A 15,897-nucleotide genomic window follows, 5' to 3' on the forward strand; every position below is an offset into this window, starting at 1 on the left:
GGACAAAGAAATTTGGCAGCTTTGTGGTGGTAATATACCGAGTGAGTCAGGAGGAAAGGTACCGTACTCTGAGGGGTGATAGTATTATGATCTTGAAAGAAAAACTTCATACGGACATATGCCCTTTTACGGACGGTTACCTAGATAAAATACGTTTAATCACATTTGGCCGTTTTTTTTTGTTGTTGTCGTTTTTTTTTCAGTAACTGGGAAACCACGCCTTCCAGCGAAAACGTGTCACAACACAGAATTACACTACATTAAATTTTCAACAAAAAAGGTCCTATTCATTTTTTTTCTCTAGGACTAATAGTTTGCACGAAGAGGGAGCGAGAATATTGAAACTCTCGCGCGACGCTCATGACCTGTAGCTTAGGTAGTTTGCCGACTTTATAGACCAGAAGTTTCCCGTATCAAATTCTTCATCTGAGCTCTTTCTACTCTACTGTGATACATGTGAAAAATGAATAATACAGGAAATAAATAACAGTGTACACTAAATGAGTTCTACCTCTGAAACTATTCGGAATAGGGTGCACGTCCATTCGAAGTTTTTCGTTCAGAATCACAATCACCCCTCAAAGCACGTACCTCTCCTCCTGACTGGCCCTGCATCAAAATATTTTTTTTATGATAGCTGTGGAAAGCAACTTAAAGATTATTTTGTGCGTAATCTTGCTCTGTGTTTTACTATGATGTGCCTTAAGAGAGTGAGAGCGTGCGGCATATTACTAGTATATTCGTAATTCATAATGATTTATGATGCAGTATGTATAAATAACGTTGAATCTTTGTTGGATAAAAATTTAAAAGGAGCCGCTTCTAACACACCAGAGCCGATTGTTCTTGCCATGACTAGTTAACACTTTGAAACGTCCCCTTTGAAAAATTATACAAGACTGTGCTTAAACTGACAAACAATAGTTTTTAGCGCAACGCAATCTGACTTTCAATAATCCCTACAAAAGAATGGCCCTGACTAACATTAACCTATACCTTTCACAAATCACTTACCTCACAAAAAATCTTTGTTACTCGAAGTACTGCAATACAGCGAGCGCCACTACTGCCAGCTAAATAAAAGATTCAAACTACTGAAGGCACTACCTACTGATAGGCATAGTTAGCAAATGAAAGATTTTAATAGAGAAAAAACAATGTATTTACCTCACTAGTCATAATATATATGATAGTTCATGACATCCAGTCTTACAAATTACAAAACTCCGCCATCTCTCTCCCCACGTCCACCACTGCTGGCGGCTCACCTCCAACTGCACAACGCTACGCGCTGTTAGCATCCAGCTGCCGCTGCCCAACACTACAAACCAGCCACAGACTGCACACGGCACAGCCAGTGATTTTTATACAGAGCGCTATGTGGCGGCGGCGTTACCAATAAAAAAATCTAAACAGCCTACTTACAACTTAACGACAGTCCTAGCACTTCAGCGCTGGCTGATGTTCACACCAGTACATTTTTACAGTTGCGCTTGGCCCAGTTTAAGATGATTTTTAATATTCCCGAGTCGGTTCCGGGCACACATGCATGATAGTAGCATTCATTTGCCGCGAGAAGTTAACAGCGGCCTGTATCACCGACAGCAAAAGATGTCTCGCCGACACAAAAGCTTATTCAAGCTTTATTTCTCGACGCTTATTCTAGCGCTAAAATTCCGTGCATCTGGCTCGAAGCTTCGACAGCAGGAGGAATGCCGTGCGTGACACATTTTCTCATCAAGACTAATTCGTTTAATGACACGATGACGCCACTATTTTGAGGGAATGTGACCGTGCTCATTCTGTTCCCGTTGAGACACCAAGTCAGCTACATTCTTGATGGTCATGTAACTATATAGCAACTTAAGCAGTAGAGTTACCTATCCGTTAATTTCCGTAGCTGCGTGACATCGATACGTGGAAAATAAATGGAAGAAAGATTAGAGTTTAACGTCCCGTCGACAGCGAAGTCATTAGAGACGGAGCACAAATTTGAATTTTCTTATGGATGGGGAAAGAAATCGGGCTTTCCCTTTTCGAAGGAACCATCCCGGCGTTTTCCTCGAGCGATTTAGGTAAATCTCGGAAAACCTAAATCTGGACGACCAGACGTAGATTTGAACCGTCGTCCTCCCGAGTGCGAGTCCGGACACGTGCCTGTGACTGAGATCACAATGGCACCGATATCGGTGGATTCCGTCGACGATCGACATCGGCCGAAGACGACAGATCTTTTCTAATAAGCACGCCATTACGTGCACGGTCACACAATAGCCGATATCATCGTCCTAACGTACACACTTCAGACGCAGTCGGTGAAATTTTCTTCCGACCAACGTTCTTACACACAAAATTTGGAGTATGAGGAACCGATTAGTTTATTCCAAGAAAGAAGAGTTTGTGGCATCATGACGATGGAAATATCATAATCGACATATAGTTCGGACTCTATGGACTAATGTTGTTGTTGTTGTGGTCTTCAGTCCTGAGACTGGTTTGATGCAGCTCTCCATGCTACCGTATCCTGTGCTAGCTTCTTCATCTCCCAGTACCTACTGCAACCTACATCCTTCTGAATCTGCTTAGTGTATTCATCTGTTGGTCTCCCTCTACGATTTTTACCCTCCACGCTGCCCCCCCCCCCCCCTCCCCCAATACTAAATTGGTGATCCCTTGATGCCTCAGAACATGTCCTACCAACCGATCCCTTCTCCTGGTCAAGTTGTGCCAAAAATTTCTCTTCTCCCCAATCCTATTCAATACTTCCTCATTAGTTATGTGATCTACCCATCTAATCTTCAGCATTCTTCTGTAGCGGTCGCGCGGTTCCAGACTGAAGCGCCTAGAACCGCTCGGCCACACCGGCCGGCTATGTGACATATTCAAATCATCTTATGACTCCATGGTAATAAGCAGAAATGGTAGTGATGCTACTTACGTGGCCTGGGTCCGAAATAAGTGGTAAAAAAGTTACAATGCAATGACTGTGTTTCCCTAATGCAGTATGCGTAGTCTGTGTAAGATGTTGAGGAAGTTGCAATAGAGATGATCACACGGCTGGACTTTGTCCGTCGTACTGGAATGTACAATTCAGGACTACGACAAAAGATTCCATTGTTTTCTAATAGAACAGTATTCTCACCGAGTTTGCGATGCATTACGAGTGCAGTGTCTTGACATAATAGCGACAAAGCAAGGAGAGAGTTTTGTGTGTTGGAATATGCGAGATGTTTATCCGTTATAACAGCGCAGTGTGCATTCAGAACTAATTATGGAAAAGAATCGCCATGTAAACGCAGAAATGTGCGTTGATATCGACAATAATAGGGACACTACCTGTCCCTATAAACAGAAAAGCACCGGTCGACTAAGTGTGTCAGATGTAACCGTGGAGAGGGCGAGGGAAAGTTTCGTACGCAGTCCAAAAATAATCAACGGTCCGCGCAAGCCACGAGCTTGGAATACCGCAGCAGACAATGTTGAAGATTTTGCGACGGCGGTTACGTTTCAAACCATACCGTCGGCAACTTGTGCAACAATTAAAAATGGAAGATTTTGCCCGGTGCCTCAAATTTTTGCCTCACAATGCAGGAAGCACTTGATGATGAACGTTTCGGCTTCAAGCTGATATCCAGAGACGAAAAACCTTTTGTTTTTCTGTAAAGGTTAATCACCACAATGTAAGAGTGTGAGGCATTGCAAATATGTACAGGTAAATTGTGGCGCACGACCGAGACTCGCCGAAGGTTAGTGTTTCCCGTGCAGTGTCACAGACGATGCTGTGTGAGTCGTTTTTCTTCTATAAGAAGGCTGTGACTGGCACCTCTTACCTTGATAATTGAAGCTGTTGCCACAACTGGCTAATGATTCTGATAATTTTATATTCCAACGAGACAGTGCACTCCTCCTCATTGGGGCATCCATGTTCATTGCTATCTAAAGGAAGAACTCCCGCCTCTTTTGATTGGTCGTAGTGGTGAAGTTGCTGTGGATTTGTTTCCTTCGCCCCCCCCCCCCCCCATGTCTCTTGACCTAACGTCTTTTTTGACTTTTTTCCTTTGAAACTGCATTAAGGACCGTGTTCCTGTACCCCACCGCCAAGAACACTGGAGCACCTCAGATTAGGCGTCAAAGCTGTTCTGGTGACCGCTGACAGGATGTTTCTCCGCAAGGTATGGAACGAATTTCACTCCTACGTGTATGTGTGTCCTGTGAGCGCAGGGGCACTCATAGAACATTGGGAGAATGCAAAATGCAAACTTGGCGAGTTTACCGTTGTATTCACGCATCAGTCATACTTGCACATGTAATATTTTGGAAAATGTGGAGCTTTGGAAACGAATGAATCACTTATCAATGATCAGATATCAATGATACATAACAACAGGTCTGCTCGTGAAGTTTGCTGGTCTTCCTACTGACACGTGACAATGATGAACGTGTCTTGGTGCTTCTTCGTAGTCATCGGGGGTAATTCATTGCAGCGGATAGTGGCGCTAAGAAACGCGAGTTTCTGGCGGAGAGCTGTGACGCCAAACATGTGTCGGACATACCTGGAGTTGGTGTTCTCAAGCAGAAGTCGCCACTGCAAAAGATACGCATCCGGATGTTCTCCGTCAGTTGCGGATCGTGACGCAACAACAGACTCGGTGTGTGTAACATGTACTAAATATACGACCGCCACTTCACTGCACTTCTGGCCCACGACTGCTGGCAGGCGCGAGCCACTTCTGTGCTCCGCACTCGCTATACACTACGCGAACACGCATGCGCATTGTCTCTGCTGAGAGCCCGCTAGCAACGGCCTTGTCGTAAAAAGAAAAAACAACCTCAGTAGAAACGACTGGGCAGTCTCGCTAACGACCACGGGAGCTACTGAGTAACGACTGACAAGCTACTGAGAAACGAACCAGTTTCTTGAAGGCATATTAATTACGGTAAATATTCTTTGCTTTGTGATCTGTTTTTGGCTTCTCTTATTAGTAAAATATTATGAACTGTTGCTGGGACATATTTTAAGATAAACTGCATTTACAAGATGCTTCCATCAATAGAAGCTAATTATGTTGATGTCGACTTGGTCCCAAGCTGTGAAACCGGGTTCTACTTTTGGCAGACAAAAAAGCCGAAAAACGATCAAACTGAGTATATCCTTAGTATGAAAGTACAACTAAAACAAAATATTACAAATATAATATATAAAAGTGTTTCCTCGTTTTCTATGCATTCCTAGGCCATTCATTCGACTGAAATGAAATTTTATTGAGTTGCTTGGCGAATGCCTGCGAAGGTTTCTGTGGAGTTTAACAAGCACGTCACACCCACAGGGAGTGGCGTAAAAAGGCGGTGATAAGAAGGTTTACATCTGGTGCACTTTCAGTCAGATTCTGTACGTACATGACTCATTATCTTTATAATTATTTGCAGAAAAAGTGTGGTGGAAGCGATGTACTCCAAACACCCCTAGGGGTGAGAGAAAATATTCTATAACGACCGACATAGTATCATATCGATGGTTTTCTCGCTCGCTAGATTTATCGGTGACAGTTATGATGTTCTCCTCTAGAGTAGAAGGTAGCGGGGAGAGGGAGGAGGGGGAGGGGTTGGGGGTGGAGAGGGGCCAAAGGCACTGGCATATCAGCACTATCTCTGTAACCTCTGAAGGAACTTCTCAGAAAATATCACTTATCACTTGTTGTCTGCAAAAATTCACTGTGACAGCAAGAGAGGGCTAGAAACCCTGCGATGAAAATGGGTGACGTGAAAGCATAACTCAGGAGTACCTCGTACAATTCCGACCAAATTTTGTGCACACATTTATTTATATAAAATATTTGTATTTTCTTCCTGCATAAGTTGAGTAGAATACTTTAAAAGTGAGACGCTCGACCTGTGATATTTGGGTTGTTCAAAGGTCAATTACATCGTGAGAAAGAGTGATTTCGTCAGCGTGTTTCGGAGCCAAAGATCACGCCACACTGCTTAATACCACAGATACATTAAATGTTCTCTCTAAAGTCATTCAGATGTCATTGACAATCATTTTCCTCAAAACAGTAATCAGTTACTGGCAGAGTTACAAATTTCCTCAGAAATCAGATGAAACTGCAGGTCGAAATTCGCTAGGGATACGGATGAAATATCTGTACAATTTTGCGTTTGTGTGTATGTGTGTGTGTGTGTGTGTGTGTGTGAGAGAGAGAGAGAGAGAGAGAGAGAGAGAGAGACATATGTATAAGCGAAGGAAGTTGCGGGCAAAAAAAATCAAATATGTCGATTAAATGCGGAATATCCGTGTTTTTTCACATGGTCAATTATAACTGGTGTTCAAAATGTCTCTCCCCAGTGCCGTATGATTGTTAGACTCGCGTGCCGTATGATTGTTCGCCTGCCTGGGTTTTTCAATAAAACAATAAATGCTCAACGACACTGCAGTGATATTCTGTACCCATTCATAGGAGAACTTGTGTTAAGTGAAATACTGAACGGTTGTTTCAACGAGATGGTGCAACCGCGCATACAGCTCGCGTTTCAACGTCACTGCTTGCTGATGTTTTTGGTGATCGCATAATTTCACAGGGACTTTGCCCCCAACGATCGCCTGACGTAACACCACCTGACTTTTTCTTTTGGAGTGCAGCGAAAGCAACTGTCTATAAAAACTGTCCAGAATCCATCGATGAATTGAAAACTGCAATTACCACTTTCGCAGCTTCTGTTACAGAAGAGACATATTTGGAAACATGGTTAGACGAATTGAATTGTATATTCAAACAGGGGGGGGGGGGGGGACACTTTCAACATTTAACGTGAAAGTTTGTAAGTAAAAATGAATATTCAATAAATTAATAACTTCTATTTCACCGAGTTTCATTTCGGTATATTCACTGCGGCATAAGGCACGCGCGGCTAACAATCATACGACACTGCGGAGAGACTTTTTGAACACCCCGTATGTTGCTTGCTCACGAATGTGAAATTTATTCGGTTTTTTAGAAAAAAAAGTACTATATAGTCTAATGCGCTTGAACAGACTTTTTAAAATGTGATGTAATGCACAAAAAACATTTCTTTCATTTATTGTCTACCTACTTAGAAAGAAAAAGAGGGATTGGAACGCATGCTGGTCCTAAGGACTCAGTTTGTTACGACAAAAGTTCCAGAACTACTGGATGTATTAGGAAATAGATCAGCAGCAAAGGAACTAAACACAACAGTAGTAATAACCTGAGATGTATCTGATAAATTAAATTGAGTTTTGAAAGTGAAGATTTTAACTTGTCTGAAATGGCAAATTTACAGTCGGTGCTTTATCAGTTTTGACTTAATGCAGAAATCGTTTAAAAAATAGGATTTCTCAGCCAGCAGTGTAGAGGTGCATTTCGGGAGTTGCTAGGAGAGACTGAACGACAAACGACTCGATCAGGGAACAGACTGGGGAGAAACAAGTAATTGTGAATGTACTGAAAATGATGTGGAAAAGATCATGTTGGCGGGCGAACAGATGTTATATGGACCAACGAAGTTCTTTGCTGAATTGCGAGAGATAAGTATGACGGGTGTGATGAACTAATAGGATGAGGTCAGATGGCAGAAAACACTGAGGGCCAGCATGGATGCTTACCGCCGAGCATCGTAATCCTCGGAAAACGCTCGAGGAGATCTTTATTCAGCAGATGATGACAAACGGGGCGGCTGCTGATGATAATGACAGTGATGATGATGATGATGATGACGTAAGTGGCTTGATTGAATGCGGTGCTGCTCTTTGGACTATGAATTAGTGCGGAGTTAAAATTAATATTAGGTAAACCTGTTGTTAGACATTCTATACATAACAATAATTTCTTGTTATTTCATATCTTTATCTTCCCTATTTATTATATACGTTGTATACACGGTGTTAACAAAAAGTATTTGATATTTTGAGAGGTGGTAGTGCAGACTAAAATAAGACAAAGGTCTAATAAACATGGGCTCTAAATTCACACTTCAAGAGCTATTAGTGCTTGGTCACTTTTGCCGCTATGAAACAGATCGCTTGTACTGCAATCCCTTTGCTATTACGAACGACCTATGAAATGTAGTGAACAAATGAAGGCAGATTCCGCTTTTATTGCACATAGATTCAGCGTGCAGTAAACAACTATTAATATTGTTACTGTAAATCATGTTTGGCAAGTTTGTAAAATGTTTTTACATTGTAGTTTTATCTTGGCGTCTACCAGCATAATAGAAGCCTATTATTCCACACGGGAAATGGCGGACATGACCTTCTGTTATGTCCTGGCAAAAGGAAGCAACCGTCAAAGCCATCCCCTTGATATTGAAAAATATCCAGACTAAAAGGACCTTACATTCCTAGCAAACGACCTGCCTGTCCTGGTAGAAGATGCACCACTCCAACAACTGTTGCAGCTGTGGTTCATGAATGATGGATCACCAGTACATTTTCTCCGTAATGTCCGACAACACCTCATGCACACACACATTTAACGGACAATGGGTGGCTCTGGGAGGTCCAGTACGTTGGTAAGTTGGTCTCCCGATTGCAAAGAGCTTACAAGAGAAGATATGTGTTTCACAGTAGCGAAGATGAAGACATGCTCAAGGCTATTTTAGGTACGCATTTTGGAGCCCAAGGTTACTGTACAGTTTTTCCTTATTTTGATCCATACTACTACCTCTCAAAATATTGAAACTTTATATTGTTTAACACCCTGTACACATCATTCGTCCAGTAAATCGTCTTTGTGTGCGTGCACTACCAACACATGGCGTGGGATGTCTGTTCAAACGTTCATACTTTGCCTAGAGAGAATGAACATTTATCTCGCAGAAGCACTAATAGTCAGTTCAGTTTAAGAAAAAAATGCGCGTCTCTGCGTGAGACTTCACTGAACAATAAACTTGAGGTGAATTTTTAGTTACGCATTTAGCATAAGAGTTTCTCATTCCGTAAGGACCGTCGGACTTTACAAGGGCCTGTCTTCTATAAACAAGCACATACGAGCTTCGGTTTTTCTTAGAGTTACGTTTAGGATCAAAACATTCATTTGCCATTCACTAATGCTCAATGTGCTCTTCACGACAATCATCCGGACGCTTCTACTAGTTCTACCTATGCGTGGAGCTACAGCATTCACTGCCGGTTCTTTGCGGCATCCCAGTTCGCCGAAGTTGTTGGAAGGTGAGACACATAGCTGTCACCTCTTACAGATCCTCACCTGAAACCGGACTGTGACAGGCGACTTGGTGTAATGCGAGAACAGTACGCGCCTCACTGCCGATCCATCGTGGAGGTAATTCATCTGCGTTCCACTGCGTTGTTCCGGCATCCTATTCAAAAATGACATTTTCTTCATTTTCTCGCAATTGCACAGTGAACGAGCACACAATAAAATACATCATTTCACATAACACTTTCAACTATGTTTTACCCTTCGTTTTATTTTCTGGATGACGTTTAGTTTCTGTACCTAGTAAATAAGAAGTCGCGGTACGTAATTTGGAAATCGGGCAACATCGCTGTGGTTGTGACATCAGCTGATAATGTGTGCAATGTTATGTAACAATGTTATATGTTTTTGAAAGTATTTTCGTGCAGAAGGAAACAATGATCTTAACTGAACATTTTAAAATTAAAATTAAAACATTCTAGATCGCTTAATAATTTTTTTCCATGATGCGGGGCCACAATCATAATATATTTCTTTTCAGTCAGTCGCGCCATTAGACTGTTGTTTATTTGCAGTGTTACATTTACACTTACACAATAATGATTTCGGCTCCAAAGTGTTATTATCAGGTGCTTTAAGTGTTATACAGTGCCTAAGATGGCATACTGATGTATTTGAAGCCGAAATCATGATTGTGTGAGTGTAACTGTAACACTGCAAATAAACAACAGTCTAATGGCGGTACTGAATTTAAAGAAATTCTAGATCGCAGTAGAACATTTATTAAAAAACGGCAGCCTGTTTCGGTCAAATAGCGACCACCTTCAGACCATAAGCACTGAAAAGTAAGTGCAATGTAGATTAAAGGAATAACAGCTGATGTAAGGTAGATACAATAAGATCAAAATTTAAATAAGTTATAGCCATGACGGCATGTGGTGGCGGTGAACGGAATAGGTATCGTGAATGGACGAACGACAACTGCTGACCAGGATAGGGGGGGCTATGGCCAGCCTTGGTGGCCGAGCGGTTCTAGGCGCTTCAGTCTGGAACCGCGCGACCGCTACGGTCGCAGGTTCGAATCCTGCCTCGGGCATGCACTTGTGTGATGTCCTTAGGTTATTTAGGTTTAAGTAGTTCTAAGTTTTAGGGGACTGTTGACCTCAGATGTTAAGTCCCATAGTGCTCAAAGCTATTTGAACCATTTTACAGGGGCTATGAGTTAAGCACTGGATACTCCGCCCACCACTTACCGCATTACGTCAATAACAGCCAATCATACACACAGTACATAAAAAGCGTTATTGAAATAATGTACACATAAAATAGTTGTACACAAATCAACAAAAAACTTATATAACATCACGTAAATAGTTGCTATATAAAGCAGTTAGTTGAAATACATTTAAATACAGAAGAATGTACAGGAGAGCAATGAATTGTAATCGGCTATGAGTACGTAGATTGCCCTCAATGGGCATTTGGAGGTAACTCGTAGAACATAATTATAGCAAAGATAGAGCTATGAGACGCCGTTGGTTTCCACGAAGATTGCGTGATGGTATCGATTTGCACCATCCAGTGCTGGCGGAAGACGAAAATGGCACTTCATATTATTTTAATATTTGGACCTGTTGTTTTATGACTTGTGACATTTCACCTATTTTTACATCTCCCTGGTGCTCTTACGGCAATCTACCGATCGACACTGCTAATTTCCACATAATATACTGCTTATACCTAATATTACAACCACTTCTGTCTCCGGCCGTCATATCTTTTCTAATTTCTACGTAATATACTGCTTTATACCTAATATTATACTGTTCTGTCCCCAGTCACCATGATAGTTACTTCACAGCGTTCTTCAGAGGCCTTTTGTACATCAACAGTTTCTCTTGTCTGCACGACATCGGCAACTACGACTGAAATGGGCACGTGACCGCGAGCACAGGACGTTGGCGCATTGGCAGAGCGTTGCTCGTCTGATGAATCCCGACACCTTCCTCATCATGCTGATGGGAGGGCGCGAAGCCGTCGTCTTCCAGAGGAACAGTTCCTTGACACCGTGGCCGCCAACTGCTGTCCCATCTCTGACATAGCCTTCCACCAGCCCTGGATGATGCATTTCGATATCTTCACGCCATCTCCAGGGAAACCTACGGCGTCACATAGCTCTGTCTTTGTTATGATTACGCTCTGCAAGTTACCTTCAAATGCTCATAGAGGGAAATCTAGGTATTCTCACCCAATACAATTGATTCTTCTCCTGCACATCCCCCTGTGTTTATTTAAATGTATTTTGATGGTTGGTTGATTTGGGTGAGGGAACCAAACAGGGAGGTCATCGGTCCCATCGGATTAGGGAAGGATGAGGAAGGAATTAGGCCGTGCCCTTTCAAAAGCACCATTCCGGAATTTGTCTGAAGCGATTTAAATTTGTTCAAATGGCTCTAAGCACTATGGGACTTCACAGTTGTCATAAGTCACCTAGACTTAGAACTACTTAAACCTAACCAAGATAAGGACATCACACACATCCATGCCCGAGGCAGGATTCGAATCTGCGACCGTAGCAAAAGCGCGGTTTCGGACTGAAGCACCTAGAACCGCTCGGCCACAGTGGTCGGAGAAGAGATTTAGGGAAATAACGGAAAACCTAAATCAGGATGGTTGGGCGCGGGTTTGAACCGTCGTCCTCCCGAATGTGAGTCCAGTGTGCTTACCGCTGCGTCACCTCGATCGGTAAATGTATTTCGATTAACTGCTTTATATAGCAACTATTTATGCACCCGCCAGGTAAGCCGAGCGCGCTAACGCGCTGCTTCCTGGACTCGGGTAGGCTCTCCGGCCCCGGGTCGAATTCGCCTGGCGGATTAACGACGAGGGCCGGTGTGCGGGCCAGCACGGATGTGGTTTTTAGGCGGTTTTCCACCTCCCCCTAGGTGAATACCGGGATTGTTCCCACGTTCCGCCTCAGTTACACGGCTCGCAGACATCTGAACACTTTTGCACTAGTCCATGGATTACGCTAGTCGCAGACAGTTGGGGGTACACTGATTCCTTCCCGGGTGGGTACGGGGTGGCGGCAGGAAGGGCATATGGCCACCCCTTTAACTAACATTTCCACATCCGATTAACCATGCCGACCATGCTTATCCGAGGGAAAAACGGCACAAGTAAAAGAAAAAAAGATAGGAACTATTTATGTAACGTCATATAACTTTTTTTATTAACTCTCGTACAATTGTTTTATGTGTATAATACTTTAATAACGCGTTTTACGTATTGGACGCCCGATTAGCTGTTATTGGAGTAATGCTACAAGCTGTCGGTGGAGCATCCAGTACTTATCCCGTAGCCCCGCTATCCTAATGAGCAGTTGACATTCATGCACCCACGATACCTGTTGCGTTCACTGCCACCACCTACCATCATGGGTATAATTGATTTTAATATTGTCATACACTGATCAACCAGAACATTATGTCTGATCTGTCCACCTCTGCCGGCCGCTGTGGTCTCGCGGTTCTAGGCGCGCAGTCCGGAACCGTGGGACTGCTACGGTCGCAGGTTCGAATCCTGCCTCGGGCATGGATGTGTGTGATGTCCTTAGGTTAGTTAGGTTTAAGTAGTTCTAAGTTCTAGGGGACTAATGACCACAGCAGTTGAGTCCCATAGTGCTCAGAGCCATTTGAACCATTTTGTCCACCTCTCGCACGGATGACAGCGGCGACGCGCCGTGGCATGGAAGCAATGAGGCCTTGGTTGGTCGCTGGAAGGAGCTGCCACCACATTGCACACAGATGTCACCTAATAACCGTAAATTCCGCGGAGGGAGGCGATGAGCTCTGACGCTATGTTCAGTCACATCCCAGATGTGTTAGTTTGGACTCAGATCTGGCTATTTGGGAGGGAGGTAGGGGTGGGCAGCACATCAATTGAAACTCGCCACTGTGTTCCTCGAACCATTCCATCACAAACTGCTAGCTTTGTGACGCGGCACATTATCTTGTCGAAAAATGCTACTGCCGTCGGAAAACATGATTATCATGAAGGGGTGCACGTGGTACGATACTTCTTGGCCGTCAGTGAGCCTCACTGCACCCACGGGTGTCCAAGTGAATGTTCCCCCTCGTTGCATCAGATCATGCAACTGGGCCAACGTCCATTGCCAATGGCCCTGTGCCCATTTCAGTCGTAGTTGCCGATGTTGTGGAGTTATCATTGGCCCATGCATGGATCGTCGGCTGTGGAGGCCCGTTGTTAGGAGAGTTCAGACTCACTTGTACTTTAATATTAGTTCCGACACAGTTCGCTACCTGTCCCGTTTTCCTAGTCGGCCCAGCCCACGACGTCTGGCATCTGTAATGATGGGTGGCCGCCCAAACCCACGACGTCTGGACGTGATTTCACCTTGGTGTGGCCATATGTTGAATAAACTCAACCACAGCAGTCCTCGAACACCGATCAAGTTGTGGTGTTTCCGAAATGCTCGTACCGAGCCTCAGGGCCATCACATCAGCCCTCGGTCAAATTCAGATAAGGTACGCGCGTTACCCATTCTACACACGGACAGCACGCTCACTGATGCTACAAGCACCCTGCATGCGTCTAACTAGCAGTCATTCCTAACCAGGTGACGCTGCCAGTGCCTAGGTTTATATGTACAGTAGGTAGGTGGTCATAATGTTTTGACTGATCACTGTATTTTATGTACCTTACACCAACTGAAATTACTGGATTTTCCTATATTTTACTTACAGGGTGTTTCAAAAATGACCGGTATATTTGAAACGGCAATAAAAACTAAACGAGCAGCGATAGAAATACACCGTTTGTTGCAATATGCTTGGGACAACAGTACATTTTCAGGCGGACAAACTTTCGAAATTACAGTAGTTACAATTTTCAACAACAGATGGCGCTGCAAGTGATGTGAAAGATATAGAAGACAACGCAGTCTGTGGATGCGCCATTCTGTACGTCGTCTTTCTGCTGTAAGCGTGTGCTGTTCACAACGTGGAAGTGTGCTGTGGACAACATGGTTTAATCCTTAGAACAGAGGATTTTTCTGGTGTTGGAATTCCACCGCCTAGAACACAGTGTTGTTGCAACACGACGAAGTTTTCAACGGAGGTTTAATGTAACCAAAGGACCGAAAAGCGATACAATAAAGGATCTGTTTGAAAAATTTCAATGGACTGGGAACGTGACGGATGAACGTGCTGGAAAGGTAGGGCGACCGCGTACGGCAACCACAGAGGGCAACGCGCAGCTAGTGCAGCAGGTGATCCAACAGCGGCCTCGGGTTTCCGTTCGCCGTGTTGCAGCTGCGGTCCAAATGACGCCAACGTCAACGTATCGTCTCATGCGCCAGAGTTTACACCTCTATCCATACAAAATTCAAACGCGGCAACCCCTCAGCGCCGCTACCATTGCTGCACGAGAGACATTCGCTAACGATACAGTGCAAAGGATTGATGACGGCGATATGCATGTGGGCAGCTTTGGTTTACTGACGAAGCTTATTTTTACCTGGACGGCTTCGTCAATAAACAGAACTGGCGCATGGGGGAAACGAAAAGCCCCATGTTGCAGTCCCATCGTCCCTGCATCCTCAAAAAGTACTGGTCTGGGCCGCCATTTCTTCCAAACGAATCATTGGCCCATTTTTCAGATCCGAAACGATTACTGCATCACGCTATCTGGACATTCTTCGTGAATTTGTGGCGGTACAAACTGCCTTAGACGACACTGCGAACACCTCGTGGTTTATGCAAGATGGTGCCCGGCCACATCGCACGGCCGACGTCTTTAATTTCCTGAATGAATATTTCGATGATCGTGTGATTGCTTTGGGCTATCCGAAGCATACAGGAGGCGGCGTGGATTGGCCTCCCTATTCGCCAGACATGAACCCCTGTGACTTCTTTATGTGGGGACACTTGAAAGACCAGGTGTACCGCCAGAATCCAGAAACAATTGAACAGCTGAAGCAGTACATCTCATCTGCATGTGAAGCCATTCCGCCAGACACGTTGTCAAAGGTTTCGGGTAATTTCATTCAGAGACTACGCCATATTATTGCTACGCATGGTGGATATGTGGAAAATATCGTACTATAGAGTTTCCCAGACCGCATCGCCATCTGTTGTTGACAATTGTAACTGCTGTAATTTCGAAAGTTTGCCTGCCTGAATATGTACTGTTGTCCCAAGCATATTGCAACAAACGGTGTATTTCTATCGCTGCTCGTTTAGTTTGTATTGCCGTTTCAAATATACCGGTCATTTTTGAAACACCCTGTACATTTCAGTGTAGTCTATTGCGTTCAACACTGTTTTAATTTTAACTTTGTAATTTTTGGATAGTGTTTGCAGCTACTGGGTTCAAAAAATGGTTCAAATGGCTATGAGCACTATGGGACTTAACATCTGTGGTCTTCAGTACCCTAGAACTTAGAACTACTTAAACCTAACTAACCTAAGGACATCACACACATCCATGCCCGAGGCATGATTCGAACCTGCGACCTTAGCGGTCACGTGGTTCCAGACTGAAGCGCCTAGAACCACACGGCCACATAGGCCGGACAGCCACTGGAGAGAAAAATGACTGAACACAGTAGCACCAGTTTTTTCATTATCAGATAACTTCCTCGTAATATAATATCATACATTAGGAATAAATAGAATGAGGTAGTGTTGTACTGTTT

The 15,897-nt window shown here is 43.8% G+C and overlaps 2 protein-coding genes across 6 annotated transcripts in view; one reads left to right on the forward strand and one right to left on the reverse strand.

Moving 5' to 3' along the window:
- Positions 1-4,734, reverse strand: part of LOC126356007 (D-glucuronyl C5-epimerase B) — a 386,275-nt gene extending 381,541 nt beyond the window's left edge. The window contains exon 1 of the mRNA XM_050006652.1: positions 4,554-4,734. The gene's annotated coding sequence lies outside the window, so the exon portion shown is untranslated. The remainder of the gene's footprint in view (positions 1-4,553) is intronic.
- LOC126356008 (uncharacterized) overlaps positions 1-15,897 on the forward strand; it is a 552,676-nt gene that overhangs the window by 256,459 nt on the left and 280,320 nt on the right. The window lies entirely within an intron of this gene.

Source organism: Schistocerca gregaria, chromosome 3 (assembly GCF_023897955.1).
Source record: "Schistocerca gregaria isolate iqSchGreg1 chromosome 3, iqSchGreg1.2, whole genome shotgun sequence".
Classification (NCBI taxonomy): Eukaryota; Metazoa; Arthropoda; class Insecta; order Orthoptera; family Acrididae; genus Schistocerca; species Schistocerca gregaria.